We start from the raw sequence: 14,778 nt of genomic DNA on the forward strand, positions 1-14,778 counted from the left end.
ACTCCGACGGTCGCGTTCGTGCGCTTGGGCGTAGTATGTTATCCCAAAATAATGTGGAATGCAGCAAGATACTCTGGCATGGTTTGCGTAAGACAGTATCTACACGTAAAATGGGCTGGTAACATGAAACATAGAAAAAATAGGAATGCCTGTGGCAGTATATTGAATAGTTTCCTATGAAACTATTATGAATACCTATATAGTGCACAATAAAACGATGCAAAAAGTGTATGTCTCGTTGGGCAAGATGGCAGAAAGTAGTTATGAAATGAGGGGTGTGAGTCACATATTCAAAGAAGAAGTGGCAGGAAATTCCTCCGAAGACCTATAATGTAGTGTTTAGCTATCACATTTTTACTACCAAGTCGCTGCCCTCATCGCAGTAGTATGCGTATACTGCTTTTTCGCCCAATGATTGTACGTATGGTAGAGGTGTATCTATTTGCAAATTACTATTACTAAATCGTGCTTAGGCTATGGTTACCATATCAGATGACTTAAGGTAGGTTGCTTACCACTGTGCCGCATTATTCTTTAAAAAATTGGAGGGTGCTTGAACTTCGCCTTCAATAGTTGAAGATGATAGTGAATCGGAACTCGTGCGTAATGCCTTCAACCATAGCTTAAGGAAAGAACCGTTGGTGTGAGTTACAATGGCCATTTCCAACAACCCAAGAATGTCTACTACAAGTACAGTTGCTAAGTGCCATTGCGCCAAATGCTTCTTACAAGCCCACATCACGGTTGTAAGGTGCCACGTGGATCGGCACCCTACATTGTAGGTGGTCAGCTTTAAGCCACCCACTCGCTACGGAGCTCACACGTTTTGACACCTGGTGCGGATTCCTCCCCACAACATTGCATGCTTCAAGGAGACCCTTTCACTACATGCAATTTTTGCAGCACATTTTCTGCTGCTTTATAAAGTAGTTTACACCACTGGTGTTGTTTTCCAGTGGAGCACCTGCTTTCCACGCAGAAAGCCTAGTATAAATCACTCGGACCAAATATCTTTTTCTTATAATTTATGTATCTCAAACCATCTCGCTTTTCACTCTTTTGCTATGCATCATTTTTGCTCACTATCGATGCCGATGCAGAATTTTGTTGTGAAAGGAGCTCTTTAACGTTCTTCAGTTAATAAATTTACTTTCCTGTCACGTGCGTCGCAACACATTAACACATGTGGCACATACACACATGGCGCGGCTGGTGGTGTGAAGTGTGTACAGCAGGCGATTGATTATGCTTATCAACCCGGATGTTGGAAATTTTAACCGGATAGGAAAAAGAGGTTCGTGTTACCGAAAATTGTGTTTCTGGTGTCAGCGGCATTGTCACTTGGTGCTAACTCACGAGGGAAGCAAAGATTTAAACTGATATATTTAGCCGCAATAGAACCAGTCCTTCTGCGGGGCTGTCAACTATTCTTTTACAAAGCCACACAAGTAACTTCATATGCTTCGTAAACTACCCAACATAGGCGTCAAGTTGAGGCAATTACAACTGCGGTGGCTATATTGGACATGAGCCTTTACAATTATTTAATTACCATTACAGATATACAACCATCACACAAAGAGCTATATATAAATAAGCATTGTTCCAATAGATAAGCGACCATTACTCAAGTTATGCAGGTCATCACACCTTGCCGTGCGCTTACTCACGACAAAACTTTCGCGTCAGCTCTGCTACCATGTCCCTCTTTAGCCGCCAAGACAGCCATTGTATGCGGAAAGCCATCGATATGTGCACAACTACTTGACCTCTACAAAGACGTAGCTCCCCCTCATAAAGCCTCACTCAAAACAAATAATACATTACCGCCTCCTATTCACTGACCGATTCGCATGAAGGTGGCAGTCCTATAAAGAGTAGAAAGCCAGCGATATATAGACGCCTGCGAAAATATGTTTTTCTTTATAAAGTCTCTCTCTCTGTCTATGTGTTGAATACCCCTTCACTATGGATTCATTAAGAGGAGTATGCTTTAATGCATTCATCACCTCATGTTTTCGCCAGGACTCATAAAAAGAGAAATGCGTCCTGTCGACATCAAAGCTTCCTTAATACAATGTACTTGAACTATCAAGATGACTTCTTTCATTCGAATAATCACTCACACATCAGTTTTAACATGCCTAATGTTATTCCTCAAATGCAAGCTAGCCAATTCTATTCAGAATCACGACGAGCTTGTTCCAATGAAACGCACCATGTTTGTACTGTTGGCTGCAAGTGTATAAAGTACAGCAACAAATTCACACACATCACACCGTGTATTTGTTTTTACAATTCACTAACCTCCAACCCAGGTATCACTTTTTAAAAGGTTTTTTGAGTACTCTTCACTACTAAAAAGTTTTCTTCCAATAAAACGCACCATGTTTGTATTGTTGGTTACAAGATTATAAAACAGCAAGAAATTAAAACACAGGGCACCAGAGTGCACTTTATTTTACATTTCGCTAAACTTTAACACAGGTTAGGCATTTTAAAAGGATTGTTGATTATTTTTTGTTATCACTCCAGAGTTGCCGACTTCAGAAACTTTCAGAAACCTCTGAAATTGCACGCACTTTTTTATATCTGCATTGATCCAAAGTCTTAGTTTCATAGGAGACCAGCACTGGATAAGTTGTGCGCCAATAAACAACACATGGCTCACGACACAACTCAGCCCCTCGTACCCAGACGACCAGCTGCAGTTTACTGCGGGGAGAGCACGCGCATGTGCCGCTGCCATGCTTCAATTTAGAACGAACAGCTCTAAAATTATTGCGCAAGTGATACTGCACTGTGGCTTAGAAAAAGACTTTGTACGAAGGCTACTGTCACATAAATGGCACTCGAAGATGGCGAGAAGCTCTGCAAACAGAACTGCGGGTATACGCATGTGACATCGAAGGGACGTGCTGTCCAGTGGTGGTGACTACCTCGTCATTGTTGTCTGGTTGCGTGTTGGATTTTGCGCTAAGGTAATACCAGCTGATATGCCCGTGTGGCGACGATACCACACTGCGCACCTATGTAGTAAAACAAAAGAGAGGATGTGTTAGCTGTGGCATCAGGTTTCTTTTTTTTTCTGGCGCCATTTGTACGCCCTGTTTACTATAGAATGTACGTGGACGTTGATCAAGCAAACAACCATAAAAGCAAACATGGGTGGTGTCACGCTCCTATGACAGATGGCACGGGATGGATGTCCAACCACGGTGGCCGCATTTATATGGGGGCGAGATACAAAGAACACCCATGAAACAAGATATATGAGTGCCTTGAAGAACTGCATGCGGTCACAAATAATCATGATACCTACAATACAGCCTGCCTCAAAGTCATATCTTGTTTGGCACATGAAACCATAGTAATCATTGATGATGAACTGAAACCTTCATTTTATGCAGACAGTGACAAACGAAAAAATTAAAACTGCGTGTGGTACAAGTTGCCGTGGCGAGAGAAGCTTCAGCATTGACTGTAGCGCACACGTACACACCTAAGAAAGAAGGCTTCGTTGAACAGGATGGCCGAACACGCAGACGCATCTGGCCACAAAATAGACCAGAATAGCAAAAATAACGAAAAGAAAGGAAATGGAACTAGACTTCCGGGCTATATCCTGACTCTTTGACAGTTCAGAGTTTCACTTCAAAGTATACAGAATCGAACTGTTTGCACATTCATTTTTCATTGTGAACGAGGCTCCCGTGCGGAAACTAAAACGTTCTGCTCTTGAGTGAACATTCATGGCTGGTGCTTATTTTAACCCCATGGGCTCGAAATAACAACCACAACATCAATGAAAGAGAGAAGTGAGAGTAGTACTGCCAGCGGCCGCTACCGTGGCATCGCGTACAAAGCGCACTGTGTCACATCGCGGCTAACGTTTACTACTACTTCCCGCATTTGCAGACTGCAAAAATCTACATAGAAAAAATCGGAGCAATACATTGCTGTTCAAAGAAAAAAGAAAACACAGTGAAGCTGCGTTAAAGACAACGACACCAACCACCAGCTTTTTCTCTTTTTAACAGCGAGGCGAGATCACGTGCTCTAACCCTGCACGCCACCGTGATTCCAGTGCTCACGCCTCTAGTGGTGGGCCTCGCGCCCTATACCAGCAATGTTTCGGTGGTTCATGGTTCGATTTCCGAATAAAAACTTTCAAGAAGGATGACTTTGACGTAGAAAACTTTGAACAACAACTTTACTTGAGAAAGGCATTGCACTATGGGGAAGACCCCAAAAAAGTAGAGATGGCAGGACTGCGAAGACGCAATTTAGTACTCAAAAGAAATAATTCTGTACTTGAATAAATACACTAGGCCAGTAGGCAAACGGGGTATCTTTGAGGTAAAATATTTTTATTCAGGAAGTACGTGTAAGAATAAATTGCTAGACGTTGAATAATTGCTAGACGTTGCTAGAGCATAAACCAATTGTAGATAACTCAAATGAACTTTTGATGGTGTAGCTTCGTGCCAGCCTTTTTTCTCAATCACATTCAGCCCAAAAACAATGTTGTCACAAACTTGCCCCACACGATGAAGTAACACTGTGACAGCTTTTAACAACAGTATATCGATTTGTATTTCAAATGTGGATTTGTAGAACACTCCGTCGTGCAAGGGAAGGTTTCATAAATGCTGTGCCATCATTCATTCGCCTTTATGTGAATAATTTATAGCAAGAGAAGAAAAGTGTGCAGAATCTGTCTCAAAGTAACCCCATTTTACAGTAGAGCATATAGGTTTATGGTGCGGGTGGGGTTTTTCTTACCTCACAATAAAGAATAATAGTACAAGTCTTTGACATCAAAATCAAATCAAATCATTTTATTTTCCCAGAAAGAAACAGGTTCTGTAGAGGTTCACTGGCTAAAAGCTGTTTATGGACAGCTTGATGAGGCTAGTGAACCCTATACAAGGCAGGTGGAACAATGACAAAGATGTGTATTACAAGAAAAACCATAAGTTAACATTACAATACCAAATACGGTGTAATAAAAACATATATACATTCCTATGAAACATCCTGATACCAGCATAGCACAGAAGATTACATGAACGCGAGCAAAAAAAGAACAAAGAAAAACAAAAGAAAAATCCAGCAACCATAACACCATTATTGCCAAAAATAAAATAATAAAATTAAATAAATGATGAGAATATCAGGGAAGATATATACAGATTTGCTCCTTGTGTATGTGCTACATCATACAATGTACATCACATGTCAGACAAACAAAATTATACAGACAGAATTATATCATATAACCTATTCGGTACAGCATGGATGCACACACTGAAAGAAAAGCTGAAATCATTGCTGAAAAGATGCACACATCTAAGCTGAAATCATTGTATGTCTTCGGATAATACTGCAGCAGAAATATCACGATAGCCGCTGCATTGGGCACAAGGAATAGATCATAATAATGTTATGCCATGCCCCGAAAAGAAGTCATGACCCCTGTTAAGTCACGCATAACAGGGGTCAATGACGCGGCCAAGTTGAAAAAGTGCTAAGACTAAAATGTCAGTGAACAGCTTCATGAAACATCTGATGTTTCACTTAGAATCTATATTTGTAGGCATTTACAATCAAGTAATGCTTCAAAGCAGTGTTTGCAGTGACTCTCGTGTTGCATCAGCTGTTGACAATATTTTCTTACAAGTACACTTAGGAGAAACAATCTCTCAATTTGGGCTGACACGCAGCACACAGAGACCTTTCATGCCACAAGTTTATTTTCAGCCCGGAAAATTAGGGTAGAAGTTTATTGTGAAATTTAGTTATGTTCAACTTTTGAAAACGCGTGGTATTTTCGCAACATTGGCTTGATGAAAATTTCTAAAACTTCTAATCTTTGGTATAACGCACCAACAGATGACAGTGTAGTAATCTTTCATGGGTTAATAGCTATGTAAGACGGAGTACACTCGTTTAAATGTCTTGATGTCTCGTGGTTTCGTGTGAGAACCCCAAGGCGGCATTTCCGCTCACATTTTTTTGTCGTGCGTTTTCTCACTTACCAAGCGTCGTGTCGCGGTAAAAGTGGTATTGACCGGATTGTAAAATTATGCTTTACTAATAGACGAAAAATGTTTTCCGCTTTAGTGTACTCTATGGGTGTACCGAGACAATCTTGAGACGTCGCAAAAAGGAAATTTTTCGTTTCCTCGGTATTCAAGTATTACCACTAGCACACAACACTCAGCCAGCATGCATAAGATATTTACGTTGATTTTAAAAGATTTTACTGCAGATTATCGGCAAGCACTGCAGAGGACATTATCGCGACAAGTTGACGTGGTTTCTTCTGAATTGCAAACTGAGTCTTTGATGCAAGCTAACTCACAGAAATCACTGTCATGGTCAATAGGATAATGTGCTCATCACTTATACGTATCAAGAGAAGATCGTTTATCTGTCATTAGTACAGTCGAATCACGATAATTCGATCTTGAAGGGCCTCGAAAATTTGTTCGAAATAAAAGAAGTTGGAATTAATGAAAGCTAAATGAACGGAGGGCTCACCATGCAGTGGCGCATGTGCATTGAGCTAACACACGAGGGGGAATTTTCAGAAGACTTACATTTATTCACAAATCACAGCACATCCGTCATTATTTGAAGCAGTCGGTGATGCACGTCTGGACACGTTTGCCTGGCAGCGAGTCCATTTTGCACGCAGCTTGCAAAGCATATCTACTTCGGCTTCAGCATTCTCCTGCCAAAAGAAGCCTCGCGCGGCAATGTCCAGTGCCGACACTCTTTGTAGCAATGTCCAGTGCCCAGTGCCGACATTCTTGATATATATATATATATATATGCAAGTCATTCAACATTTCCTAAATCATGCACAGTGAATATGAGCACTCTTATTTCAACACAAGTAGTATTTTCTTCAATCACCCCACTCAGCAAACAATCATGAGGTTCACATTAGAAGTCACCATGCCTGTCAAATAATTTGACTGAGTCCAGGGATTCAAATATATATCCTCTAACATGGTGACCTTGAGATTCGTGAAACTGAGGGGAAAAAACCGTTTTTTTCATGGCTGCAGACATATCACATCATCATCATCATCATCATCATCATCATCATCAGCCTGACTACGTCCACTGCAGGACAAAGGCCTCTCCCATGTTCCGCCAGTTAACCCGGTCCTGTGCTTGCTGCTGCCAATTTATACCCGCAAACTTCTTAATCTCATCTGCCCACCTAACCTTCTGTCTCCCCCTAACCCGCTTCCCTTCTCTGGGAATCCAGGGATCAACTGCTACAATAGTGCTTGATAAAGAAAGCAACAGAATACCAATCAAGAAGGGTGTAAGGCAGGGGGACACTATCTCCCCAATGCTATTTACCGCGTGCTTACAGGAGGTTTTCAGAAGCCTAGAATGGGAGCAGTTAGGGATAAGAGTTAATGGAGAATACCTTAGTAACCTGCGCTTCGCCGATGACATTGGATTGCTGAGTAACTCAGGGGACGAATTGCAACTCATGATTACGGAGTTGAACAGGGAGAGCAGAAAGGTGGGTCCTAAAATTAATCTGCAGAAAACGAAAGTAATGTACAACAACCTCGGAAAGGAGCAGCGCTTCGAGATAGGTAGTAGTGCACTTAAAGTTGTAAAAGATAATGTCTACTTAGGGCAGGTAATAACCGCAGAGCCGAACCACGAGATCGAAGTAACTAGAAGAATAAGAACGGGGTGGAGCACTTTCGGCAAGCACTCTCAAATCATGACAGGTAGATTGCCACTATCCCTCAAGAGTAAGGTATATAACAGCTGTATCTTGCCAGTACTTAGCTACGGAGCAGAAACCTGGAGACTTACAAAGAGGGTTCAGCTTAAAATGAGGACGACGCAGCGAGCAATGGAAAGAAAAATGGTAGGTGTAACCTTAAGAGACAAGAAGAGAGCAGAGTGGATTAGGGGACAAACGGGGGTTAAGGATATCATAGTTGAAATAAAGAAGAGGAAATGGACGTGGGCCGGGCATGTAGCGCGTAGGCAGACATATCACACTGCACTCCAAATAATTTTGCTAGTAACTTTTTTTGACGTACGTGAGCATATTAGTATTCACAAATACGTGGCGCATACACGCATCAGTCTTTGAACAAACAGTGCTGTGTCAAAAGACTATTACTATAGGCCCCTTCGAAATCTTGTAATGCTTTTTCGCACGCTACCTTTGTACTGTGGCAAAGGAGACTTAAGTGGTGTTTCTGCACGGGTTAGAAAAAAACAAAAATTTTCGCACCACAACCCCCCCATCCCCCCCCCCAATTTTTTTTTCAAGGGGTTAGGATTAGAGCACAACGTTTTGGCTTGCTTGCAAGGCGCGTTTGATCGGATAATGTATTAACGGTACGCGCCTGTTGGCCTTGCAACGGCACCGGATATCTATCGCACGTGGCACTGATATGCCAACTAACGTGCTCATGGAATGAACTAAAGCTGGATGCGTACAAAGTCGACGTGCTGCGGATATGTACAGTGGTGAGCACTGTTACGGTGAACACGCGAGCGCGTAGCCGACGGCACTATCAGCGCCACGTAACAGCCATAGTTCAAAACATTGCACATGCTCATCATGTGGTTTGCGAAACACTCTTTCCACCGCGCGCATCACGTCATTGATACGCTTGTTCGTTGTCTGCTAGCCGCATTTTTTGTTCGCTGAGCTGACACCTTCTGCATTTCAAGGTCTATCTGCATTGAAGATTGGCGCGTGAAGAAAAAAAATTGCCCGCAGCTTCCCTCGGGGGAACACTGAGGAGGATGCGGAGCATATAATTGGTTAACGGGGTGTTAAAGTGCGACTTACTTGGGTCGATGGCTAAATTGGTTAACGTGGTTGTGAAATGGGGTGTTAAATTGCGACTTACTTGGGTCGATGGCTAAATTGGTTAACGTGGTTGTAGGAGGGGGTGTTAAATCAGTGAACACGTACACACGTATGCGAAAGGACGGCGCTGGTCGAAGGGACGTCGATCATTGTGTTTGTGGATTCGTTGGAATTCATTTCACCGCGACCTTGGACGTCGACGCGCCGTACAAACCAACCGACGAGCGGCAACTGAGCGAGCGAGCGCCGACCTTGAGTCGCGACGGCGCATGCACTGCCGACGGCGCATGCACTGTCGCGACGGCGCATGCACTGTCAGCTGTTGAATGTTCTCGAAGGAGAAGCGCGCGCGCGGCACAGATGGCGACGGCGCGACGGCGCATGCGCTGTCAGCTGTCGAATGTTCTCGAAGGAGAAGCGCGCGCGGCACAGATGGTGGGCGACGGCGCGACGGCACATGCGCGCGCGTCAGCTGTCGAATGTTCGAGAAGCGGTGCGGACGGCGCGGACGGCGCACTACAAGGCGCGAGTATAAGATGCTTCCGCATCTAAAAAGTGGGTGTAACAGGGATAATTATTAAACTTTTTATTCAAGAAAATTGCACTTTTGCAATTCAAGTTAAACAAGACCGTGAGAACAAATATAAAATCATGAGCAAATTTAATAGCGAGTCATGTGACCATTTACAGCAACGACTGCATCTATCCTGGACAGTAACGAGTAGTAAAGTGATCGAACATATTCCCGATCGGCTTTCAGCCTTCCCCACTCGTTGTTGACTTGCGCCTACAACTGGTCCACAGCCGTGGAATAAAGGGACTTCCTTGCCAAAGAAGCTTTCAGGCGGCCCCACACGTTTTCTATCACATTCAGGTCCGCTCCTTTCGGAGGGCATTCCAGTAGCTGCATGTGCTGCTCCGCCTGGAACTCCTTGGCAGCCAGCTCCGTGTGTAACGGTGACTGGTCCTGTTGGAACAGGTAATCACCGTCTGGGAATAAACTGCTCGCATATGGCAACAGCACATTGTTCAAAATGTTGCAGTATTGTTCTGACAATAAGTGTCCACGTATACGTTGTAGGGGCCCTAAACCATATTTTGAAACAGCACCCCACACGCTCACACTCGATCTCCCACTGGCAGAAACACCTTGCACGTTGTCTGGGTCATTCCTGCGTGGCATTTTGACGTTAACTAAAACAATTGTTTTTCAAAGCAGGAAATTTGCCTCACCGTGTGCCTGGTAGTCTCCAAACACGCAATCTTTGGTCTTGTCGCGTCGAAAACGTCAACTCATCCGAAAAGATGACGTGACCCCACTCTTCTGATGTCGATGCTTCGTGCAACTCAGCGAACTGCCGTCGTGCGTCCTTGGGTGCTGCCGTTAGTAGTGGCTTCTGCGCAGCGAGGCGACTGCGAAGGCCCGCAGTACGCAGGCGACGCCAAACAGTGGTGTCCGAAACGTCCAAATCCAAGTCCTCGCGTATTGCTGGGGCTGGCAAGAAAGTGTTACGAACAGGAGCTGCAACTATGAGGGCGTCTTCATCGTCTGTGGTAGCTTTAGGGCGGAGTGCACGGGGTGCATCCTCAATGCGACCTTCATACTTGCAGGCTTGAATTATTCTGTTCACAGTCTCAGGGGCCTATTAACTAAAGCGCCAATATACCGTTGAGAATAACCTTTCAGGAAAAAATCGACAATTGAGTGCCGTTCATCATCAGGAATTCTAGCCATAATACGATCCGGCGACAGAATGAACGGCTGCAAAAGATGTCTGGTTGTTTAGTATACGGCGTTGCATGCACAACCACCTTGAAGGGAACGAATAGACACGCCCCCACAGATATACAAGTTTTCGTCGTGTTCTGTTCAAGCACAGATGTTTAAAGAAATCTTCAAATGCAGAATGCATGGGCTTAGAAAATAAAAATGCGGTTCACAGACAATGAACAAGTGCATGCATGACGTCATGCGCATGGTGGAACAATTATTTCGCGGAAGGCGTGATGCGCATGCGCAATGTTTCCAGTGAGGACCGTAACGGGGCGCTTGCAGTAGCGTCGGCCACGCGCTCGCGTGTTCACCCTAACAGTGCTCACCGCTGTACACTTCGAGTTCTAGTTCCTAATAAATTCTAACATGCCATGGCCGCGCTTGCTGACTAGGAAATTCATGTTTCTCGCGAAGGGTTGCTGGCTACGGCCACACATTTTTGTCTTGAAGTTGCGTCATCCCGCCGGTAAATATCTGCTGCAGTCAGCGGACCGACGGGTGCGCGGCGTTGTTACTTCACTTGGTCGATCGCATTTCGGGAGTGTCTCGGCCTATTGGACAGCTATTTTACACTGTGGCTTAGGGTTAGGGCCTGCCTGCATGGATTGATGACGCAAACTACAGGTGGCCAAAACGTCCTCCATTTCTCGCTCAAATTAGGGCAATTGAGAAAATATTGAAACTGGGTGGGCATTTCGGCACAGCTTGGTGCAATTTCGGCAAATTTCATGGTTTTGGCACAACTCGACACACAAATGAGGAATTTTAACACATTCGCGTAATTGGCGCAGCTGTTGCACCAATGCATTTAAGCATCACGTAGCAAACTTGAAAATGTTTTTTTTTCGTATTTTCACAACATTGGCTCAATGAAATTTTCCAAAATTTTGTATGCTACGTCTAGGGCATCCCCAGAAGACAATGTAGTTCATTTTTATTGAGTATAAGCTATGTAGGACCCAGTACACGCTTGCAATATTTCGTACGTCACTGTGTTTGTCGTGGCAATCCCAGCAGAATCTACACCCAAATTTTCTCTTTGCAAGTTTTCTCTGTTGCCAAGCATCATGTCGCGGTAAGAGAGGTGTTTTGGGGATTGTGAAATTACAGTTACTAATATGCGAAAAATCATTTTCCTGTTTATTGTTCCATAAGAGAGAATGGAAGCGTACTTGACTTTACGACAGAACTGGCGCAGAAATTAAACCTTCAGTTTTTAGACATAAGGTCAAGATGTTACACAAACAGGACAGAAAAGGCTGAAACTAAATTGGGAGCAGTTTTTGGAGCAGCAAAATTTCAATTTATAGCAGAAACATTGCTTCGGAGCAGTTAGCAGCATTTAATACGTTGTCATGGGAGCTTAAAAACACCAATTTTCAAGAATGTAGGGGCACCAGGGCGTATTTTAATTGGCTTATAACACAAATAACACTAGATCAGATTTTTAAGGAAGTTTTTAAAGAGAATATTGCTAGGTATGAACTTCACTACTTTTTTAAATACCAGATGACCTATCTAGCCATCGTAACAAGAAAAATGATTTTTAAAAAAGGTGTTATTGAAAGCTAGGTTCTCCAGAAACATTAAAAAACGCATCGCACTAACAAAATTCAAAAATTGTGATTGTACAAGAATCTTAGTGACGGAACAGTGGTCGTGCGCTTAAAGAAAAGCCTCACATGATAGCGTTAAGGGTTTTTAACAGTCAACAAAAGCACGCTGCACGGCCGTTCGCAGCCACCTTGTACGAGATCACCTTCAAGAATGCAGCGCTAGAGTCAAACAAACCTCGCCGCATCGACTATCTCGTAAAGCGTGTGCATATTCCACCAAGTGATAAGCGTATCATACTGATAACACCTCTCCACACGAGCAGCCACACTTTATTACTATAGCACAAGTCGGCCAGTTTTATATTTTTTATTATGTATAGGTCATCAACGGCGATGTAGAACTCCCGATAATAGATCTACTTGTGATTGCCGCCCGCGCCACTCCGTGTCTCCCGTAAAGTGCTCGCCCAGCCCATGTAAAAGAAAAAAAAAATCCGTGTCCACCCAAGCAAACGGCCGAACTTATTGCAAAAGAAAAGAAGGAAAGGAAGGAAATGAAGTCACACTGCCTCCAACCGAAACACTGATCGAGATAAGCCTAAAGCTCGTGTAGCCCAGATCCGGAACGCATGCAGCGACGCCTCTTTAAGCACTTGTTGCGAGTTTCGATTAGAAAACGGAGCAGTGGGAAACCACCGTCCATGAAAACTGTGCTAAGTGATCACCGACGCGTAATGAGTCACGAATAAAGCGTCGAGGTGCCCGTTAATATTGTTTGCAATGGTTTCAACGCGCGTTTTCTCACCACGGCTTCGCGTGTTACCTAAGCGTTTCTCACTACTTGCAGACGCCGATGAGCAGATTTCGAATGCGGTGGCTATTTTAAATGCAATGTGCAATAAAAATTCACTTGTTTAAATAAATTAGTAGCTAATGGGTGGAAACCGGAAATAGGTTGCACATATTCTGCCACTCACGAAGCCCATTTTGAGAACCCAAGTGCACGTGCCAGAGCATCCGGGAGTCGCATTGGATGCAGGGAAAAAATAACTCCACGTTTACAGCTGCTCGCTCACAGCAAACACGTACTCGTAGGTTACCGCATGCAGCAGCGTAAACATGAAAGCCACAATGCCTGTAGGAACCCGCTATGCACGACAGAGAACCAGAGAGTCACACTCTAAGCCAAAAACGGCCGAAATGGGAGCAACGGCTGTTTTTACTCTTTCAGACCGACTGTTACTCTCCTTAAAGACCAAGCGGAACAAGATGGCCGACTTGTTCGAGAATGGGGGAGCAACTGTATTCATCTTAAGTTTGTAAGGGAGCAACAGAAGGAGGAACCGCTGTAAATGCTCTCGTCACGCAACGGTTACTCCCCGGCAGGACACCACACACAAATATGCATGCCGCCCACATTGACATTCATGGGCCAGATTATTGTTTGTTCTGTGTGCCAAACTTCACCAAACCAAAACAGTGATTTATTTTAGCATCCGCAGATAATAAGATAGCAGCGCTGGCGGAACACAGAAGGCCTGTGATTTCAGCTACGGCAAGTATACACACGCAGCAGCAGAATGGAGAGTTGGCACGTCAAAGTGGACCGAACGCCGAGACACGTGCAAAACAACGATAAAAAAAAAGCCTAGACACGCCGTTCGACCGCGAAGGAAGGGCGTCAAAGTCGATCAAGCACCGAAACACGTGCATAAGGAGCCCCCCCCCCCCCTCCAGATATATCGGAGAAAAAAAAAAAAAAGCGGACCCAGACGCGCTTTTCATTAGCCGTACACTTAGTAGCACGCTTCACCGTGTAGTTTGAGGGCAGAATGACAAATCTGCGCCATCTGCGCCCGCACGACAAGTGTGGCGCTAGTGTAGTAAGCGATGTAATTTACAAAGTAATTTTTATTCAGTGTTTATGTTTACTAGCACTAAATAAAAATTACACTCAATTTTTCATATTTAATTATGAGTTTTAGTGTACCTCGGTTTTTTCTTTATAAGTGTATTAGGAGAACACACTGAAAGCATTGCGCTGACGCCTGTGCTGCCACATCTCGACGTTTTTTTTCGGCGCAACTAGGTTCGCGTTCGCACTACTCATATTCATATGGTCTGCGGTCGGCGAGCACATGGACATACGAGCTTGTGGGCTATGTTTTGATCGTGTGTGTGTGTCGCAGATTTGCGTTTCTACTTATTCGTGATGAAGGTTAGTGTATATTTATCTTTATGGAGCGCGAAGTTGTTGTGGATTTTGCTGCCGGGTGGAACAAACACGTCGTAAACACGTCTTCAGCTATCTGCAAGCCTGTTCGCTCGTCGGACAAAGGACTGTGCATGCATCAGCGTGCAGGTGAGTGGCATTTCCAGCAACATTTAATGCTCTTACAATACATTGTTGAGTGGTTGCGCTATTAAAAGAGAAATGATTTGCTCTTTCTTATTTACCGTATCCATTGCTAGCCGTCTTGGACTAAATTGCCTCTATTATTACCGCCTGCATACCCTCTTGCTTCCCCTGTCACCACTGCAGTGCCAGTGTACTTTTGCAGTTAAAAGTTCAT

The 14,778-nt window shown here is 44.0% G+C and overlaps 1 protein-coding gene across 1 annotated transcript in view; it reads left to right on the plus strand.

Annotated features, from left to right (window-relative positions):
* Positions 1 to 14,778, plus strand: part of LOC119161814 (uncharacterized) — a 477,337-nt gene that overhangs the window by 392,463 nt on the left and 70,096 nt on the right. The gene's annotated exons all lie outside the window — the stretch shown is intronic.

Source organism: Rhipicephalus microplus, chromosome X (assembly GCF_043290135.1).
Source record: "Rhipicephalus microplus isolate Deutch F79 chromosome X, USDA_Rmic, whole genome shotgun sequence".
Taxonomy (NCBI): domain Eukaryota; kingdom Metazoa; phylum Arthropoda; class Arachnida; order Ixodida; family Ixodidae; genus Rhipicephalus; species Rhipicephalus microplus.